Below are 13,753 nucleotides of genomic sequence, written 5' to 3' on the forward strand. Positions count from 1 at the left end.
AAAGCAGATGTGTGCTGACAACTTAAATGCACAATCATGTTTGTGTTTTTTCTTTCTTTCTTCCATCCTTTGTAATATCATATTAAATATTAAGGTAGCAGTTTATAATCAATGACTAATGACATAAGAAAAGGAAAAAAAACAGTAAACAAAGATGTTCCAGATGAGGCTTGAACTCACAACCACGGCATTGCTCAACAGATACTGTCTTATAAGTTTTGCATGCTGATTAACAGCGCCACTGGAGCACTTTGCAGCATTGATTGGTTATGCTAGATGTGGATTTTATTCAATACAATCAGTACATTCATAAGAATTGAAAAAGAAAATCATTTTTGGTGATGAATGATGAGCAACAAAGGAACATGCATGCCAGATGGCACTTGAATAAGCTGTCCACGGTGATAGAAAAGGTTTAAAAAACAACAACAACAATGTTATCATAATTAATGTCATATTTTAGCTTCTGTGGTCATTTTTTACAAGCTAAACACTGCAAGACTGTTTTACAGTTGAAGCAAGGATAAAATATCAACTCTAGTGATGAGACACTTGCTGTAATGACTTCCAACTCAGACGGGACTTAAACCCACAACCACTGGCTTAGGAGAACAGTGCCTTATCCATTATGCCAGTGGTGCTTACTGATGTTCTTATTTAAGACTGTTAGGTTTTTAATAGTCAATTATTTATTTTTGAGGAAAAAGTGAAGCTGTTTACTGTGTTCTTTGCATTACCAAGTCCAACAAGAAATGTGCTGGTACTATCCAGAGCTTTCAGTATGGATTATCATGCTATATTGCAGAAAATCAATTTGATGCAACTGCTTTACCAACAGTATGTTAATCTTTTCCATTGCTGTTTTGTTGGCTGACTGAAGGAAGATATGCAGTGCATTTGAACCAAAGCAGATGTGTGCTGACAACTTAAATGCACAATCATGTTTGTGTTTTTTCTTTCTTTCTTCCATCCTTTGTAATATCAAAATAAATATTAAGGTAGCAGTTTATAATCAATGACTAATGACATAAGAAAAGGAAAAAAAAACAGTATACAAAAATGCTCCAGGTGAGGCTTGAACTCACAACCTCTTCATTGCTCAACAGATACTGTCTTATAAGTACCGCACGCTGACCAATTGCGCTACTGGAGCACTTTGCAGCATTAACTGGTTATGCTAGATGTGGATTTTATTCAATACAATCAGTACAGTCATAAGAATTGAAAAAGAAAATCATTTTTGGTGATAAATGATGAGCAACAAAGGAACATGCATGCCAGATGGCACTTGAATAAGCTGTCCACTGTGATAGAAAAGGTTTAAAAAACAACAACAACAATGTTATCATAATTAATGTCATATTTTAGCTTCTGTGGTCATTTTTTACAAGCTAAACACTGCAAGACTGTTTTACAGTTGAAGCAAGGATAAAATATCAACTCTAGTGATGAAACAGTTGCTGTAATGACTTCCAACTCAGACGGGACTTAAACCCACAACCACTGGCTTAGGAGAACAGTGCCTTACCCATTATGCCAGTGGTGCTTACTGATGTTCTTATTTAAGACTGATAGGTTTTTAATAGTCAATTATTTATTTTTGAGGAAAAAGTGAAGCTGTTTACTGTGTTCTTTGCATTACCAAGTCCAGCAAGAAATATGCTGGTACTATCCAGAGCTGTCAGTATGGATTATCATGCTATATTGCAGAAAATCAATTTTATGCAACAGCTTTACCAACAGTATGTTAATCTTTTCCATTGCTGTTTTGTTGGCTGACTGAATGAAGATATGCAGTGCATTTGAACCAAAGCAGATGTGTGCTGACAACTTAAATGCACCATCATGTTTGTGTTTTTTCTTTCTTTCTTCCATCCTTTGTAATATCATATTAAATATTAAGGTAGCAGTTTATAATCAATGACTAATGACATAAGAAAAGGAAAAAAAAACAGTATACAAAGAAGCTCCAGGTGAGGCTTGAACTCACAACCTCGGCATCGCTCAACAGATACTGTCTTATAAGTACCGCGCGCTGACCAATTGCGCCACTGGAGCACTTTGCAGCATTAATTGGTTATGCTAGATGTGGATTTTATTCAATACAATCAGTACAGTCATAAGAATTGAAAAAGAAAATCATTTTTGGTGATGAATGATGAGCAACAAAGGAACATGCATGCCAGATGGCACTTGAATAAGCGGTCCACGGTGATAGAAAAGGTTTAAACAACAACATCAATGTTATCATAATTAATGTCATATTTTAGCTTCTGTGGTCATTTTTTATAAGCTAAACACTGCAAGACTGTTTTACAGTTGAAGCAAGGATAAAATAACAACTCTAGTGATGAGACACTTGCAGTAATGACTTCCACCCCATATGGGACTTGGACCCCCTGGCTTAGGAGGGCAGTGACTTATCCATTATGCCAGTGGTGCTTACTGATGTTCTTATTTAAGACTGTTAGGTTTTTAATAGTCAATTATTTATTTTTGAGGAAAAAGTGAAGCTGTTTACTGTGTTCTTTGCATTACCAAGTCCAACAAGAAATGTGCTGGTACTATCCAGAGCTTTCAGTATGGATTATCATGCTATATTGCAGAAAATCAATTTGATGCAACTGCTTTACCAACAGTATGTTAATCTTTTCCATTGCTGTTTTGTTGGCTGACTGAAGGAAGATATGCAGTGCATTTGAACCAAAGCAGATGTGTGCTGACAACTTAAATGCACAATCATGTTTGTGTTTTTTCTTTCTTTCTTCCATCCTTTGTAATATCATATTAAATATTAAGGTAGCAGTTTATAATCAATGACTAATGACATAAGAAAAGGAAAAAAAACAGTATACAAAGAAGCTCCAGGTGAGGCTTGAACTCACAACCTCGGCATCTCTCAATAGATATTGTCTTATAAATACCGCGCGCTGACCAATTGCGCCACTGGAGCACTTTGCAGCATTAATTGGTTATGCTAGATGTGGATTTTATTCAATACAATCAGTACAGTCATAAGAATTGAAAAAGAAAATCATTTTTGGTGATAAATGATGAGCATCAAAGGAATATGCATGCCAGATGGCACTTGAATAAGCTGTCCACGGTGATAGAAAAGGTTTAAAAAACAACAACAACAATGTTATCATAATTAATGTCATATTTTAGCTTCTGTGGTCATTTTTTACAAGCTAAACACTGCAAGACTGTTTTACAGTTGAAGCAAGGATAAAATATCAACTCTAGTGATGAGACACTTGCTGTAATGACTTCCACCCCATATGGGACTTGGACCCCGTGGCTTAGGAGGGCAGTGACATATCCATTATGCCAGTGGTGCTTACTGATGTTCTTATTTAAGACTGTAAGGTTTTTAATAGTCAATTATTTATTTTTGAGGAAAAAGTGAAGCTGTTTACTGTGTTTTTTTACATTACCAAGTCCAGCAAGAAATGTGCTGGTACTATCCAGAGCTGTCAGTATGGATTATCATGCTATATTGCAGAAAATCAATTTGATGCAACTGCTTTACCAACAGTATGTTAATCTTTTCCATTGCTGTTTTGTTGGCTGGCTGAAGGAAGATATGCAGTGCATTTGAACCAAAGCAGATGTGTGCTGACAACTTAAATGCACAATCATGTTTGTGTTTTTCTTTCTTTCTTCCATCCTTTGTAATATCATATTAAATATTAAGGTAGCAGTTTATAATCAATGACTAATGACATAAGAAAAGGAAAAAAAAACAGTATACAAAGATGCTCCAGGTGAGGCTTGAACTCACAACCTCGGCATTGCTCAACATATACTGTCTTATAAATACCGCACGCTGATCAATTGCGCCACTGGAGCACTTTGCAGCATTGATTGGCTATGCTAGATGTGGATTTTATTTAATACAATCAGTACAGTCATAAGAATTGAAAAAGAAAATCATTTTTGGTGATGAATGATGAGCAACAAAGGAACATGCATGCCAGATGGCACTTGAATAAGCTGTCCACGGTGATAAAAAAGGTTTAAAAAACAACAACAACAACAACAATGTTATCATAATTAATGTCATATTTTAGCTTCTGTGGTCATATCATATTAAATATTAAGGCTACCAGTTTATAATCAATGACTAATGACATAAGAAAAGGAAAAAAAATAGTATACAAAGATGCTCCAGGTGAGGCTTGAACTCACAACCTCGGCATTGCTCAACAGATACTGTCTTATAAGTACCACGCGCTGAACAATTGCGCCACTGGAACACTTTGCAGGTTTTATTGGTTATGCTAGATGTGGATTTTATTCAATACAATCAGTACAGTCATAAGAATTGAAAAAGAAAATCATTGTTGGTGATGAATGATGAGCAACAAAGGAACATGCATCCCAGATGGCACTTGAATAAGCTGTCCACGGTGATAGAAAAGGTTTAAAAAACAACAACAATGTTATCATAATTAATGTCATATTTTAGCTTCTGTGGTCATTTTTTATAAGCTAAACACTGCAAGACGGTTTTACAGTTGAAGCAAGGATAAAATATCAACTCTGGTGATGAGACACTTGTTGTAATGACTTCCACCCCATATGGGACTTGGACCCCCTGGCTTAGGAGGGCAGTGACTTATCCATTATGCCAGTGGTGCTTACTGATGTTCTTATTTAAGACTGTTAGGTTTTTAATAGTCAATTATTTATTTTTGAGGAAAAAGTGAAGCTGTTTACTGTGTTCTTTGCATTACCAAGTCCAGCAAGAAATGTGCTGGTACTATCCAGAGCTGTCAGTATGGATTATCATGCTATATTGCAGAAAATCAATTTGATGCAACTGCTTTACCAACAGTATGTTAATCTTTTTCATTGCTGTTTTGTTGGCTGAATGAAGGAAGATATGCAGTGCATTTGAACCAAAGCAGATGTGTGCTGACAACTTAAATGCACAATCATGTTTGTGTTTTTTCTTTCTTTCTTCCATCCTTTGTAATATCATATTAAATATTAAGGTAGCAGTTTATAATCAATGACTAATGACATAAGAAAAGGAAAAAAAACAGTATACAAAGATGCTCCAGGTGAGGCTTGAACTCACAACCTCGGCATTGCTCAACAGATACTGTCTTATAAGTACCGCACGCTGACCAATTGCACCACTGGAGCACTTTGAAGCATTGATTGTTTATGCTAGATGTGGATTTTATTCAATACAATTAGTACAGTCATAAGAATTGAAAAAGAAAATCATTTTTGGTGATGAATGATGAGCAACAAAGGAACATGCATGCCAGATGGCACTTGAATAAGCAGTCCACGGTGATAAAAAAAAGGTTTAAAAAACAACAACAACAATGTTATCATAATTAATGTCATATTTTAGCTTCTATGGTCATTTTTTACAAGCTAAACACTGCAAGACTGTTTTACAGTTGAAGCAAGGATAAAATATCAACTCTAGTGATGAGACACTTGCTGTAATTACTTCCACCCCATATGGGACTTGGACGCCATGGCTTAGGAGGGTAGTGACTTATCCATTATGCAAGTGGTGCTTACTGATGTTCTTATTTAAGACTGTTAGGTTTTTAATAGTCAATTATTTATTTTTGAGGAAAAAGTGAAGCTGTTTACTGTGTTCTTTGCATTACCAAGTCCAGCAAGAAATGTGCTGGTACTATCCTGAGCTGTCAGTATGGATTATTATGCTATATTGCAGAAAATCAATGTGATGCAACTGATTTACCAACAATATGTTAATCTTTTCCATTGCTGTTTTGTTGGCTGACTGAAGGAAGATATGCAGTGCATTTGAACCAAAGCAGGTATGCGCTGACAACTTAAATGCACAATCATGTTTGTGTTTTTTCTTTATTTCTTCCATCCTTTGTAATATCATATTAAATATTAAGGTAGCAGTTTATAATCAATGACTAATGACATAAGAAAAGGAAAAAAAAACAGTATACAAAGATTCTCCAGGTGAGGCTTGAACTCACAACCTCGGCATTGCTCAACAGATACTGTCTTATAAGTACCGTGCGCTGACCAATTGCGCCATTGGAGCACTTTGCAGCATTAGTTGGTTATGCTAGATGTGGATTTTATTCAATACAATCAGTACAGTCATAAGAATTGAAAAAGAAAATCATTTTTGGTGATAAATGATGAGCAACAAAGGAACATGCATGCCAGATGGCACTTGAATAAGCTGTCCACGGTGATAGAAAAGGTTTAAAAAAACAACAACAACAACAACAACAACAACAACAACAATGTTATCATAATTTATGTCATATTTTAGCTTCTGTGGTCATTTTTTACAAGCTAAACACTGCAAGACTGTTTTACAGTTGAAGCAAGGATAAAATATCAACTCTAGTGATGAAAAACTTGCTGTAATGACTTCCAACTCAGACGGGACTTAAACCGACAACCACTGGCTTAGGAGAACAGTGCCTTACCCATTATGCCTGTGGTGCTTACTGATGTTCTTATTTAAGACTGTTAGGTTTTTAATAGTCAATTATTTATTTTTGAGGAAAAAGTGAAGCTGTTTACTGTGTTCTTTGCATTACCAAGTCCAGCAAGAAATGTGCTGGTACTATCCAGAGCTGTCAGTATGGATTATCATGCTATATTGCAGAAAATCAATTTGATGCAACTGCTTTACCAACAGTATGTTAATCTTTTCCATTGCTGTTTTGTTGGCTGACTGAAGAAAGATATGCAGTGCATTTGAACCAAAGCAGATGTGTGCTGACAACTTAAATGCACAATCATGTTTGTATTATTTCTTTCTTTCTTCCATCCTTTGTAATATCATATTAAATATTAAGTTAGCAGTTTATAATCAATGACTAATGACATAAGAAAAGGAAAAAAAAACAGCATACAAATATGCTCCAGGTGAGGCTTGAACTCACAACCTCGGCATTGCTCAACAGATACTGTCTTATAAGTACCGCACGCTGACCAATTGCGCCACTGGAGCACTTTGCAGCATTAATTGGTTATGCTAGATGTGGATTTTATTCAATACAATCAGTACAGTCATAAGAATTGAAAAAGAAAATCATTTTTGGTGATGAATGATGAGCAACAAAGGAACATGCATGCCAGACGGCACTTGAATAAGCTGTCCACGGTGATAGAAAAGGTTTAAAAAACAACAACAACAATGTTATCATAATTAATGTCATATTTTAGCTCTGTGGTCATTTTTTACAAGCTAAACACTGCAAGACTGTTTTACAGTTGAAGCAAGGATAAAATATCAACTCTAGTGATGAGACACTTGCTGTAATGACTTCCACCAAATATGGGACTTGGACCCCCTAACTTAGGAGGGCAGTGACTTATCCATTATGCCAGTGGTGCTTACTGATGTTCTTATTTAAGACTTTTAGGTTTTTAATAGTCAATTATTTATTTTTGAGGAAAAAGTGAAGCTGTTTACTGTGTTCTTTGCATTACCAAGTCCAGCAAGAAATGTGCTGGTACTATCCAGAGCTGTCAGTATGGATTATCATGCTATATTGCAGAAAATCAATTTGATGCAACTGCTTTACCAACAGTATGTTAATCTTTTCCATTGCTGTTTTGTTGGCTGACTGAAGGAAGATATGCAGTACATTTGAACCAAAGCAGATGTGTGCTGACAACTTAAATGCACAATCATGTTTGTGTTTTTTCTTTCTTTCTTCCATCCTTTGTAATATCATATTAAATATTAAGGTAGCAGTTTATAATCAATGACTAATGACATAAGAAAAGGAAAAAAAAAACAGTATACAAAGATGCTCCAGGTGAGGCTTGAACTCACAACCTTGGCATCGCTCAACAGATACTGTCTTATAAGTACCATGCACTGACCAATTGCGCCACTGGAGCACTTTGCAGCAAAAATTGGTTATGCTAGATGTGGAGTTTATTCAATACAATCAGTACAGTCATAAGAATTGAAAAAGAAAATCATTTTTGGTGATAAATGATGAGCAACAAAGGAACATGCATGCCAGATGGGACTTGAATAAGCTGTCCACGGTGATAGAAAAGGTTTAAAAAACAACAACAACAATGTTATCATAATTAATGTCATATTTTAGCTTCTGTGGTCATTTTTTACAAGCTAAACACTGCAAGACTGTTTTACAGTTGAAGCAAGGATAAAATATCAACTCTAGTGATGAGACACTTGCTGTAATGACTTCCACCCTATATGGGACTTGGACCCCGTGGCTTAGGAGGGCAGTGACTTATCCATTATGCCAGTGGTGCTTACTGATGTTCTTATTTAAGACTGTTATTTTTTTAATAGTCAATTATTTATTTTTGATGAAAAAGTGAAGCTGTTTACTGTGTTCTTTGCATTACCAAGTCCAGCAAGAAATGTGCTGGTACTATCCAGAGCTGTCAGTATGGATTATCATGCTATATTGCACAAAATCAATTTGATGCAACTGCTTTACCAACAATATGTTAATCTTTTCCATTGCTGTTTTGTTGGCTGACTGAAGGAAGATATGCAGTGCATTTGAACCAAAGCAGATGTGTGCTGACAACTTAAATGCACAATCATGTTTGTGTTTTTTCTTTCTTTCTTCCATCCTTTGTAATATCATATTGAATATTAAGGTAGCAGTTTATAATCAATGACTAATGACATAAGAAAAGGAAAAAAAAAACAGTATACAAAGATGCTCCAGGTGAGGCTTGAACTCACAACCTCGGCATTGCTCAACAGATACTGTCTTATAAGTGCCTCGCGCTGACCAATTGCGCCACTGGTGCACTTTGCAGCATTAATTGGTTATGCTAGATGTGGATTTTATTCAATACAATCAGTACAGTCATAAGAATTGAAAAAGAAAATCATTGTTGGTGATGAATGATGAGCAACAAAGGAACATGCATGCCAGATGGCACTTGAATAAGCTGTCCACGGTGATAGAAAAGGCTTAAACAACAACAACAATGTTATCATAATTAATGTCATATTTTAGCTTCTGTGGTCATTTTTTATAAGCTAAACACTGCAAGACTGTTTTACAGTTGAAGCAAGGATAAAATATCAACTCTAGTGATGAGACACTTGCTGTAATGACTTCCACCCCATATGGGACTTGGACCCGCTGGCTTAGGAGGGCAGTGACTTATCCATTATGCCAGTGGTGCTTACTGATGTTCTTATTTAAGACTGTTAGGTTTTTTTTTTATTGTTTATTTTAATTTTCAGGTTACAAATATCACAACAGCTCCCCACCACACGTGGGGTGAGCTGCTTCGTGTAACAATATACTACCAGAAGTAGAGATATAACTGTAATACAAAGAACATGCGGTTCCCAACATGCAAAATAAAAAATAAAAAAAATAAAAAAAAGTAAAATAAGAGCCATTAACCCAGCATTTGTTAGAACGAGAAACAGCAATGGATTATGCGTCGGGGTGAACAGAGGCTATTCAGTCTTATGGGAACCGGAGATTAGACTCATAACTATAGCAATATAAAGAAAAAGACTAAAGCGAAAGAGAGCATAAAGAGAGAGAAGGGGAGACGGGGAAAGATGGGGAGGGAATAGAATAGGGGGGAGAAGAGACAGGGTTGGAGGCACCTCCGGTGCGCCCCCGCATTCCGCTGATCTCGTACAGGGCGCTAGTACAAAAAGAGAAAGTGCTACTTGAGGGACACGAAGAGGACAAATTAAGGGTAAGCCTGTATCTACTCGTCAGGTAAGGAGATTGCAAAGATCATAGTAGGAGAGCCATCGAGCCTCCGGGGGATCGTACTCCACCTGCGGTAGCCTGAGAGTCGAACCATAGTTCCCAACTCAGGAGAAACTGGAAAGATCTATTATGAAGGTATGCAGTGATTTTTTCCATGCTTGCGAGGTACCATACTTTGTTGATGACCTGTTTAATAGGGGGGGGCTCCCTCTGTTTCCATTGGAGGGCAATTGAGCACCTAGCCGCGTTTAGAATCTGTGTCAGTAGTTTACCGGAGTTTGGAGGTGCGTTGGCAATGGGGAGGCCTAGCAGGAAGGACCAAGGGTCTTTTTTCACCTGGGTCTTGAGTACTGCGCTTAGCAAGCGTGCGACTGCGTCCCAAAATAGCATGATTTTAGGGCACGTCCACCATATGTGGAGGAAAGAGCCATGTCCGCCGCATCCTCTCCAGCACATGGGCGATGAGGAGGAAAACATTTTGTGGAGTCTAGAGGGGACAAAATACCACCTGTATAAGATTTTATATGCGTTTTCCTTTACTAGGGTTGAGATCGAGGACTTCGCGGCCGCGGTGAAGACATCCGACCAGTCATAGTCATCGGGCACCGGACCTAGGTCCCGCTCCCATTGGAGTATGAAAGCCGGGGTCGTCGTCTGGTCCCATGTATGGAGAAGGGAATACAGTAGGGAGATGATTCCTCGAGCGAGCGGTTTGTGATAGCAGTAGGACTCCAGAGTGGTGAGAGGCTGGAGCGGGGACGAGTTCGATAGAGAGGTGACAAAATGTCTTAGCTGGAAATAGGTAAAAGGATTCGCCTCCGGGAAGTCAAATTTCGACATGATATCCGGTAAAGGTGCACAGGCACCCTCAGAGAGCACATCCAGAACAAAGCGGATATTCCGTTCCAACCATGGACGCGAGCGGGTCAGAGACTGACCCGGGGCGAAAGAAGGGTTGTCCCACAATGGGGTAAGCACCGAGGGATATGATAGCAGGTGAAAGTGACGCGTGCAATAGTCCCAGATCTGGCAAGTGAATTCCAGCACCGGGTGCAGTTGTAGATGAGGAGATCTAGTTCTAGGAGGGGATAAAAGTAGGGACGACAAAGATGGAATGTGACTAAGCGCTGTCTCCAACTGGAGCCAGCGTATGGACTGCATAGGGGCGAACCAGGTCACTGCTTGGCTGAGATGGGTGGCCAAATAGTAAAGACGGATATCTGGAAAGCCTCTACCTCCATCTTGCACTGGTTTGCGCAGAGTGGAGAAACCTATCCTAGGAACCTTGTTTCTCCACACAAAGCGGAGCAACCATGAGTGGACTTGTGCTAAAACTGAGTCCGGAACTTTCACTGGCAGCGTCTGGAACAAATAAAGTAGGCGGGGGACAATGTTCATTTTCAGAGCTACGATACGACCCAGCCAGGAGATAATTAGTGATTGCCATTTATGGAGGTCGGCTTTAAGGTTTTTAAGCAATGGCGAGAAGTTTTCCTTATATAAGTCTCCGTATCGGCGCGTAATAAAGATCCCCAGGTAACGGATTTTAGAAGCGCACCAGGAGAATTTAAAGTTGTTTTTCATGTGGGACAGTCGGGGAGGGGGGATGTGGAAGGGGAGAGCTTCCGTTTTGGACCAATTAACTTTGTAACCCGAAACATGGCCATATTCAGACAGGAGGTCAAAAAGGTTCGGCAAAGAAGTGTGCGGCGAGGAAAGCGATAGGAGGACATCATCTGCGAACAGAGAAATCTTGTAAACAGAGCCCCCCACCTCCAGCCCATCAATGTCGGGCGAGGCTCGTATGCGGGCTGCTAATGGCTCTATTACTAAAGCAAAGATCAGAGGCGAGAGTGGGCAGCCCTGTCTGGTACCGTTGGAGATGTCCAGAGGGTCCGACTGCACTCCATTCACAGATACTCTGGCGGAAGGGTTCGAGTACAAGGCCTGGATTCCCATGAGAAATTCCCCCTGAAAGCCAAAATGAGCAAGAGTTTCGAACAAAAAGGGCCAACCTATCCTGTCAAATGCTTTCTCCGCGTCCAGAGAAAGCAAAAGAGCAGGAGTGTGTGTGAGGTTGATGTGGTGAGCAAGGCTAACAACGCGCCTCGTGTTGTCTCGGGCTTGGCGGCCGGGGATAAATCCCACCTGATCGTTATGGACGAGGTGGGGTAAGACACTATTCAATCGGAGGGCTAGGATTTTTGCGTATATCTTGATATCCGAATTAAGTAGCGAAATAGGTCTATAGTTAGCGCAGTTAGATGCGTCTTTGCCGTCCTTGGGAATAACTATAATCTTAGCCTCCAGAGCCGATTTGGAGAATGAAGCTCCCTGTAAAACAGCGTTGAAGAGGGATGAAAGGTGGGGCGTAAGCTGGGGGAGAAAAGTCTTGTAATAGGCGGCCGTAAAGCCGTCTGGGCCAGGCGCCTTGGTAAGTTTTAGGGACTTAACCACGGTGGCAATTTCTTCGTCGGAGATCTTTGAGTTTAATTCTGCAGCAGCCGATGGGCTCAGACAAGGCAGTTGGCAGTGGGATAGGAAGGTACGAATAGCCCCAAGAAAGTCCGGCCTCGCTTGAGTGGGCCCATGGGCATTGTACAACTTTTCGTAGAAGCGAGAGAAAGTTTCAGTGATACGTTTGGGATCAGCTGTTTTCTTGCCAGGAGAAGACTGGATAGATAAAACGTTGTTCCTTGCAAGCTTCGCCCGAAGCCTGGAGGCTAGTAGTCGATCAGCTTTATCCCCTTTTTCGTAAAAGGACTGATTGAGCCATTTCAGGCTGGTTTCTACCTTCGCCGTCAGGAGCATGTTTAGTTCCCCCCTGGCCGTGGACAAGGATGAGAGATCTGCTTCGGACCCTGTTTTTTTATGTTTCAGTGAGAGGGAAGCGACCAAGTCCGAGAGCTCCCGGATGCGTTTGGATCTGGTCCTCTTATTATAAGAGGAGGTACTGATCAAACATCCACGTATTACCGCCTTGTGGGCGTCCCACAATAACATAGGAGAAACAGACGGGGATGTATTTGTCTCAAAGTAATGGGAGATTTCGGCGGCTATGTGGGCTTTCGTTTGGGGATTGAGAAGGAGTCTGTCATTCAGTCTCCACACAGGGTGGCGAACGGGAGGATGCGGACCCGGGATGTCCACAGTAGCCGGGCCGTGGTCTGACCACGTGCTAGGGTGGATGGAGGTGTCAAGGATACATTGAGCAGGTTCCGAGCTTAGAAATATCATGTCCAGTCTTGTGTAAACATCATATATGGGGGAATAGTATGTGTAATCCTTAGCATTTGGCTCTTTCACTCTCCAAGTATCAAAGAGAAGGTGTCGTGATAGCAGGAGATTCAAAGCAGCTGCATTGCGCGAGTGAGAGGAGCGCATTGATCTGGGCAGAGGTTTAGATCTGTCCAGGGTGCTATCCAGAGTGACATTAAAGTCCCCTCCCAAAACCACGTTACCGCGTCTGTGCAGGGCTAAGAGGCTATTTAGGGAGTGGAAGAAAGGGGCCTGGAGCTGATTTGGAGCATATACATTCAGGAATGTATAGGGGGATCCGTTCAACAACCCCACTAGCAGCAGGTATCTACCTTCAGGGTCCCTCCATATTTCAGAGGGGGTGAAATCTAGGTGGCTAGCAAAGAGTATAGTGACCCCCTTTTTCTTGCGCATGGGGTCGCAAGCATGGAAAGTGTGTGGGAAGGATTTTGACCTAAGTTCTGGATGTGATTTACCCGAGAAGTGGGTCTCTTGTAGAAATACGATGTCGCCTTTAAGTTGTTTAAGGGACTGAAACAGGAGGGAACGTTTACGTGGGCTATTCAAACCCTTCGTGTTCAGAGTAACTATTCTAAGAACCATGGTATAGGAGTGGAGCACTATTCATGCGGGAGCGCACCAGCGGAACCCCAGGGGAGATAGGGGAAAGGAAAGGGGAGGAGACCAGAGAAAGAGGAGGAGAAAGAGTAAGAGAACAGAGGAAGAACAGGCATAGGTTAGTACCAGTAACTAGAAGACAGAGAAAATCCATTCTCATT

The 13,753-nt window shown here is 40.1% G+C and overlaps 5 non-coding genes across 5 annotated transcripts; all 5 read right to left on the reverse strand.

The window, feature by feature from the left end:
* Positions 1-1,965: 1,965 nt before the first annotated feature.
* Positions 1,966-2,058, reverse strand: TRNAI-UAU (transfer RNA isoleucine (anticodon UAU)). Its single transcript is given in 2 exon segments — positions 1,966-2,001; positions 2,021-2,058. It is a non-coding gene; the product is annotated as a tRNA-Ile (tRNA).
* An 802-nt stretch (positions 2,059-2,860) lies between these two features.
* Positions 2,861-2,953, reverse strand: TRNAI-UAU (transfer RNA isoleucine (anticodon UAU)). Its single transcript is given in 2 exon segments — positions 2,861-2,896; positions 2,916-2,953. It is a non-coding gene; the product is annotated as a tRNA-Ile (tRNA).
* Positions 2,954-5,061: 2,108 nt separating this feature from the next.
* On the reverse strand, positions 5,062-5,154 carry TRNAI-UAU (transfer RNA isoleucine (anticodon UAU)). The gene is given in 2 exon segments: positions 5,062-5,097; positions 5,117-5,154. It is a non-coding gene; the product is annotated as a tRNA-Ile (tRNA).
* Positions 5,155-6,889: 1,735 nt separating this feature from the next.
* Positions 6,890-6,982, reverse strand: TRNAI-UAU (transfer RNA isoleucine (anticodon UAU)). The gene is given in 2 exon segments: positions 6,890-6,925; positions 6,945-6,982. It is a non-coding gene; the product is annotated as a tRNA-Ile (tRNA).
* Positions 6,983-7,788: 806 nt separating this feature from the next.
* On the reverse strand, positions 7,789-7,881 carry TRNAI-UAU (transfer RNA isoleucine (anticodon UAU)). The gene is given in 2 exon segments: positions 7,789-7,824; positions 7,844-7,881. It is a non-coding gene; the product is annotated as a tRNA-Ile (tRNA).
* Between the last annotated feature and the right edge of the window lie 5,872 nt (positions 7,882-13,753).

Source organism: Pseudophryne corroboree, unplaced genomic scaffold, assembly GCF_028390025.1.
Source record: "Pseudophryne corroboree isolate aPseCor3 unplaced genomic scaffold, aPseCor3.hap2 scaffold_1671, whole genome shotgun sequence".
Lineage (NCBI taxonomy): Eukaryota > Metazoa > Chordata > Amphibia > Anura > Myobatrachidae > Pseudophryne > Pseudophryne corroboree.